We start from the raw sequence: 7126 nt of genomic DNA on the forward strand, positions 1-7126 counted from the left end.
AAGTGTATTCTGCATTACAATTTATTTTAAGAAATGTGTGAGGTGTGTTAAAATGTAAATTTTAGGCTTTTTGTGAGGCCCTTGAATCTTTAAGCAGCACTTGAATCTTTTGATGCTAAAAGGACCTATCAAAGACACACACACACACACACACACACACACACACACACACACACACATCCACACTATCTAAAAAATGAGAATAGGATTTACAAATAAATTCAACCAAAGAAGATCTTAGAAGTTATAGTAGAAACTAAAGTTGGTACCTGTGAGCAGTGACCACAGCTTCAAACCACTCAGAATTTCCATATACAGAGAGTAAAACATATACCCAACAAGTCTTTTGTTAGTAATAACTGTATGTCATTGTATGCTGATACTTTTCAGTTAAGATGGCTGACCTCAAATGTGACTTGTCATCTAACAAATGATTGTTATTTCTCATTTAAATCAAATACACACACACACACACACACACACACACACACACACACACACACACATACACAGCTGTATTGGAAATCATGAAAGCAAATCATCAAGTAATTGAAACGGGATTTACAAAAGTGTAAATATAGATCACCATGCATGAGTCAGAGGGAGCTGGGAAAATCCAGAGTAGGTCTTTGGGACTGTATTCTTAAATGATGTGTAGGTTAAGTAGTTTCTGTGGACCGAGGGTTGAGCTGGGTTCACAAAAAGTAATATTCCTTTGAATGAGGTCTTAGGTACTTCTTTCCATTTCTTTGGGTAAATGCTAGAAACAAGCTAACCACTCCATTAGGGTAGACGTAGTATGTGTGTACACCACATGTATGTCTGTTACCCAAGGAGGCCAGGAGAGAGCGTCAGCTGACCTGGAACTAGACCTATGATGGTTTTGATCCTCCATATGGGTGCTGGGGACAGATACAGGGTCTCTGAAAGAGCAGTAAGTTCTCTTAACTTCTTAGCATTTTCTCTAGCACCAACTTATTTTAAAATCTATCTTTCTAGAAATTAGTCTAAATCAATGAACAACACTTAATTCATTTCTATCTTCTTTTCTTAAGCTGTTAGTAGACTTTCTATTATTGCTTAATGACTAAAATGGATGTATCTGTGAATACACACTAGGTGTTTGAGAATCAGCCTTTGTGTCAATCATTTTGATTATTGTCAACTCTGTATCTATAGTAAAACCTCTCTTAAAACAGTATTGTTTGGACTTATTTTATCCGTGCTTGCTACATTCTCATACTTTCAAAATTACAGAGTTATACATGGGGTGCAGGATCTTACCTATCATAAAGATATCATGTTTTTTTTTTGTACATGAAACACCAAGTTTTACATGAAGTTATACCCCAAAATACTTTAGTCTTTATTTTATATACTAATCATCCTTCATTTTTTAAGGCATTTTGTCAACATTCAGTAATGCACATTTTCCTTATGTTTATGTTTTAAGTTCATTTAGTCAGAACATATAAACAATTAAGTAAAAAAGTCCATTTAAAACTGCTAGACATGTTTATACCATTAATTTTTTGAAATTAACATTGAAGTTACATGACTTTTCATAATCCTTGTTTGCACTGTGAATATTTGAAAGATAACATTGTATAGAAGTCTCAAACTATAGTAACTTTTTGAAACATTTTGACACATAGTGAGAATTGTTCTGATGACAGAAATTTTATTCCTCAGATTATTTACTTCCATATTTTTATGTTACTATTATGTATGTTTGTCATGGTGATGACATGACCATGTAGTTGCCGTACTCTGGTTGGTTGGGATACAATGCATGTTCTGTATTTGTTACTGTTTGGTGACTGTGATAAACATCTTGACCCAAAACAAATTAAAGAACAATTTATTTTGGCTTATAGTTTTGGAGGAGTCGATGTCCAGATGGAGGAGAAGGTAAGGCAGCAGGAGCAGGAAGCTGAACTATCACATTTCAGCCACAATCGAGAAGCAGAAAGAGAGAAGGAAATTGAATGAGGCGCTGATGCATCAAAGCCAGCCCCCATTGATGTGCTTCCTCCCACAAGGCCCAATCTCCTGATGGTTCCAAGCCTTTCCAATGTTCCAATTAGAACCACCAACTTGGGAACAGATTTTCAAATATATATATATATATATATATGCTTATGTGGGATATTTATATATTTATACATTTAAAATACCATTCTCCCTACAGTCCTGCCATGGAATTCTGAGGTGTGGTATAGAGAAATCACTATCAGAACATGACAACTTTAAAGCCAGTTTGGGATTTACCATCTCTTTTTCCCTTCAGCCATCAAGCTTGTAATGTTTCAGAGTGAAGTTGATACAACAAATTGCATCCAAAAGTTAAGATAATTTTAAAAAATCCATAGTAGCTCAAGAAAATACATATAGCATGAAGAATAAATGATTTTTCCATCTTTAAGATAACAATCACAATCTAAGCTAAAGTGATATAATACTCAAAGTGGATTATATCAATTTCATTCTAAAACACCACGTATAAGTGTGATGATGAAGTTTCTCAAGTCAAGGATAGGTAATGGCACTTGCTGCCAACCCAGATGACTTGAGTTTGACCACTGGGACCCACATAGCAGAAGGAAAAAAATGATTTTTTTTTCAAATTGAACTCTGACCTCCACATACATCCTGTGATACTTGCATGTGTGTGGGTAAATAAATAAATGAATAAATAAATAAATCTAAAAAACTGAGTAATTTTGGCTAGCCTATAGTATCCAGTGTTTGGTCAATTTATGGATTCTGCCATGAGAAGGTATTTTGTAAACATATTTAGAGTGTGTATTTATTTGGTGTTAAGTAAAAGACATCATGCTTGACAATATGGATGGGTCTTATCCAACCAGTTGAAAGTTTTAAGAGCAATTAAGGTTTTCAAGGGAGAAATCAATTCTGATGGAGACTGTAACAACAAAATCCTGCCTCAGTTTCCACTCTACAAAGCTAATCCATAAATATCACCTTTCTTTTTACAATTGTGTAGACTAACACCTTAAAGTAAATACCTTATCATAGCCACCCTAATGTATGTCTTATTGGTAACTTATCTTTGAAAACTCTGATTAATACAATATGTTTGGTAAAGTGTTTATTTACTGTACAATTCTATTCTCATTTGACTCAAAGAAATGTAGAGGACAGATATAGAAAAACACACCAAGGGAATATTGGGATAAGCTCTGAGCAATTGTCTTAGGTAATGTATTTATTTAAACTTTCTTTTTGGATATATTATTTTCAATAATGTAATTTCCCTTTGAGATGATGAAGAAATACAGAAAACCTTCTTGTGGTTTTATGATGATAAATGCAAATCTGAGGGGAAAGTATGGGAAAGAGGAGATCTCATCATTAAACTAGAGATGTTTCTCAGTTATGAGAGTGAATAGAAAAGAATAAATAAACCACATTTCAAAATATATCAAAGTATTTTATAAACCTATGGCAGTTTGTTTAAGGAATGGAAAAATTAAATATAAGAATATATATTTTCAACTGTCTTTTTTATTTTTAATACTCTAGATATTTTTCATTGTGCCTTATTCTAGGCTGCATGTCATTCTTGTTTTCTCAACTCACTGGGTCAGTGCCACACCTCAAGACTTCTGCATATAACTTCTTGCCACCAGGTGAGTGTGCTGTAATATCACATAGACTCTTCCATATCCAAGCAACAAAACACAAACATACTTGTTAGATTATTCTATTATTATCTGTTTATGATCACTGAGTCAATTAACTTATATTTGACTGATTTTCCATAAACAATTCTTGTAGATTGCACAGAAAACACATTAGGACAACTGTTTCAGTGACTTACTCATAGGGCTCTTGTCAGAGAATCACTTAAATTATAATATACATGTATGTATGAAATCACAATTAATGAAAAAAGAAGCCATGAATTTGAAAGAGCAAGGTGGGTATATAGGAGGGCTTGGGAGGAAGAAAGAAGAGGGAAATGATGTAATTATATAATAATCTAAAAATATTAAAAATATATTAAAGTATATTAGGTTTCCCCAAAGACTTAATGTCCCCTATTTCCTTGGTGTACACCTGAACTTGAATGATTATAAGTAGCACTAATCAGGTAAGTTCACTTATTTATTTGATTATGCATGCCTACTTGGGAGATTTCTTACTGTATGAGTTACTTTTGTCATTGCTATAAGAAGACACCTGCCCAAAGCAACTAAGGAGAGTCTAGTTGAAGGTACAGTCATCTATGATGAGGAATGTCTTTTGGTGTGAGTGTGAGATACCCGGTTATATTGCATCCACGGTGAGGAAAAGGAAATAATGAATGTGCTCAGCTGCATTTCTCCTTATTCTGTTTTGATTCAGTCAGGGAACCCATTCCACACATGGAGCAGCCCACAAACAGCAAACCATGAAGACAAGCTCAGAGGTATGTATCCTAGATGATTCCAAATCTAATCATGTTGACACTGGTAATTAACTATTATGCTTCACTTTAGGAGGAATGGTAGCTTCTGAGTGTGTGGTAACAGCTATGGTGTTAACATCATAAACCGGCCCTTAGTGTTCATTTGAAGGGTCCTATGTGGCTGGTGTTGCTTTTCACAGATTGTTATATTTAATGTGAAAAAGTGACCTGGCATATGGTGAAGGTACTATGTTATGTCCATCTTGCATATTGAAGAAAATGAGGCACAGAGATATCAGGCAACATCTCCATAGTCATATTGTGCTTATCACCAAAGACTACTTGATTCTATGTCTACTGGTCTTGCAAATAAGAAACTTTTTTTTTCTCTGAATGGTGAGAACTATAATATTCTGATGTATCTGTGTAATAAAATGTTTTTCATTCACATTCTACTTACGTATATATTTTTCATGAATCTTACATATATACTATCTAATCATTACAGTTGCTTTCTTTGCTACAGTCCCTAATTCTACAATGATCACAAATGTATTCTATTTTCATCACAATTAGAGTGATCTGAAGGGAGAACAGGAATCTTTGTATGCCATGGAGACTAGCAATTATTTTCCCTATTTTCTCACCAATATTTTCCATTTTTTTCTGCTTAGTTTCCTACATTTGAAGGATGTCACAAAATTTAGAAGGAGTGGTCTCTGTTTTCTGAGTAACCTGTTATTCACCATATTTTGTTTTTGATATTTTCCTTTTTAGCTCTGTGAATATTCTGTCCTGAAAAAAATCCACCACTAATATGAAGATAGATTTGGAGACACAAGTTGGACAAAGCCAGCCTGAAATGACACAACTCATGATTTGTTTTTCTCTTCAAACAGGCTCAGTGCTGTCTATGGCTAGTTATAGAGGCCACATGTCCTGGGCAAAAATTGTTACTAATGATCTGACAAAGAAAAGTCTCAGAATCAGCTAATTTTAAAAATCACGCTGAGTTTAATATAATTGCTTTAAAACTCATGCTTAGTGGTGGTTTTAATAAGTTACCTTCATTAAAATGTAAAACATGGTACGTAACTAAGACAACTTCTGAAAATAGAGGGAATAAAATACTGGATAGCCCAGAGACTGAAGGTAGAACCAAACATGATGACTGGCAAAAAACAAAATCAATGAAGTGATTCCTAATGATATTCTGCTGTATTAATAGATCTGTGCCTTGTCCAGTCATTGTCAGAGAGGCTTCATTCAACAGCAGATGGGAACATATGCAGAGACTCACAGCCACATATTATATAGAGAGAGTCTAAATTGGAGATTTCTACCCATTTCCTCCCCTTGGAGATCAGGGAAGTGTAGCAGGAATCTTAAATTGTCTTATTAATAAAAACAAACCTGGAGCCAGGTATTGGGGTGAATGCTGGAAGATCAGAGAAGCAGAACAAGCCACAGTTACCTCACCTTGCCAATTCCTCAGCTGATCCTGTTTCCTCAGACTGGAAGCCTCTCAGTCCTTATCCAAAATGAATCTCAGCTGAACTGTTGCTCGAAAGCCTAAAAGCATAACCAGTCAAATGCCTCTAGTTTCTGGTCTTCATGCCTTATATATCTTTCTGCTTTCTGCCGTCACTCCCTGGGATCAAAGGCTCACTTCCTGGGATTAAAGGTGTGAGTCCCCATGCCTGGCTGTTTCCAATGTGGCCTTGAACTCACAGAGATCCAGAGGGATTTCTGCCTCTGAAATGCTAGGATTAATAGGCGTGTGCTACCACTACCTATACTCTATGTTTAATATTGTGGCTGTTCTGTTCCATGACCCCAGACTAGTTTATTAGCGTGCACAATATTTTGGGGAACACAATACCACTACAGGAAAGCCTGAAGAAGAGGGGGAGGAAAGATTGTAGGAGTCAGAGGGCATGGAGGACACAGGAGAACAAGGGCCACCGAATCAACTAAGCAGGGCTCGCATGAGTTCACAGAGACTGAACCAGCAAGCATGGGGTCTGCATGGGTCTACACCAGGTCCTCTGAATATATGTTATGACTGTTAGCTTGGTGTATTTGTGGGACTCCTAACAATGGTAGTGAGTATATCTCTGACTCTTTTGCCTGCTCTTGGGACTCTTCTTCCTGTTGGGTTGCCTTGTCCAGTCTCAGTATGAGGGCTTTTGCCTTGCCTTACTGTATCTTGCTTTGTTCTCGTTGGATGTCACCTCTTGGAGATCTGCTCTTTTCTGAAGAGGAAACATAGGGGGAGTGGATCTTGAACAGAGGGGAAGTGGCAGGGGAAGCTGGAAGGAATGGAGGGAAGGGAAACTATGCTTGGAATGTATTGTATTAAGGAAGAATCTATTTTCAATAAACATAAAAAATAAATAATAAAATAAAGGCTCTTACAAACCCTAACTTGAATGTATTGGCACAGTAAATTACTTTCTGAACAAAACACCAATAGCCTAGGTACTAAGTTCAGCAATTAATAAATGAGACCTTATGAAACTGAAAAGCTTCTGTATGGTACAGGTTACCATCATTAAGACAATAGGCTACAGAATGGGAAAATATTTTTTACCAAGAGCACATGATAGAGGGATAATATCTAAAATATATGAACACTAATAAAACTGGGTATCAAGAAAACAAATAACCCACTAAAAATTGGGTATACATATAAACAGAGAATTCTCAACA

General features: G+C 35.7%; 1 long non-coding RNA gene across 1 annotated transcript; it reads left to right on the plus strand.

Annotated features, from left to right (window-relative positions):
* The first annotated feature begins 2822 nt into the window (after positions 1-2822).
* LOC128097201 (uncharacterized) lies at positions 2823-6789 on the plus strand. The gene is made up of 3 exons (XR_008213806.1): positions 2823-3653; positions 4372-4435; positions 5192-6789. It is a non-coding gene; the product is annotated as an uncharacterized LOC128097201 (long non-coding RNA).
* Positions 6790-7126: the final 337 nt, after the last annotated feature.

Source organism: Peromyscus californicus, unplaced genomic scaffold (genome assembly GCF_007827085.1).
Source record: "Peromyscus californicus insignis strain IS unplaced genomic scaffold, ASM782708v3 Scaffold_5__1_contigs__length_169319896, whole genome shotgun sequence".
NCBI lineage: Eukaryota > Metazoa > Chordata > Mammalia > Rodentia > Cricetidae > Peromyscus > Peromyscus californicus.